The sequence below is a fragment of the Alligator sinensis genome, unplaced genomic scaffold (assembly GCF_000455745.1).
Source record: "Alligator sinensis unplaced genomic scaffold, ASM45574v1 scaffold928_1, whole genome shotgun sequence".
Taxonomy (NCBI): domain Eukaryota; kingdom Metazoa; phylum Chordata; order Crocodylia; family Alligatoridae; genus Alligator; species Alligator sinensis.
Genome location: NW_005842229.1, coordinates 1232860 through 1233105, shown reverse-complemented (window position 1 = coordinate 1233105; position 246 = coordinate 1232860). Strand labels below are relative to the sequence as shown.

Below are 246 nucleotides of genomic sequence, written 5' to 3'. Positions count from 1 at the left end.
TCCAGATGGGCAGCAGCAGCCAATACTTCCTGGTGCAGCAAGTGGAGGGGCCACAGCTGCTGCCGCCACACACAGCCCCAATGGGCAAGCCTGGAGCCGGCGCGGGGCTGAGGCTGGCAGCGGGGCCGGGTTACAAGCTGGTGCTAAGCGTGGGGAAAACCGGCCCCTTGCCCCTTCCCATGGCCAGTGCCTCATGCTGTAGCTGCTTGTGCCAGGGCCTGATCCAGACAGTCCCGCGTGGGCTGT

At 66.3% G+C, this 246-nt stretch overlaps 1 long non-coding RNA gene across 2 annotated transcripts in view; it reads left to right on the top strand.

The window, feature by feature from the left end:
- The window catches only part of LOC102372567, an 83873-nt gene that overhangs the window by 33029 nt on the left and 50598 nt on the right, over positions 1-246 (top strand). The window lies entirely within an intron of this gene.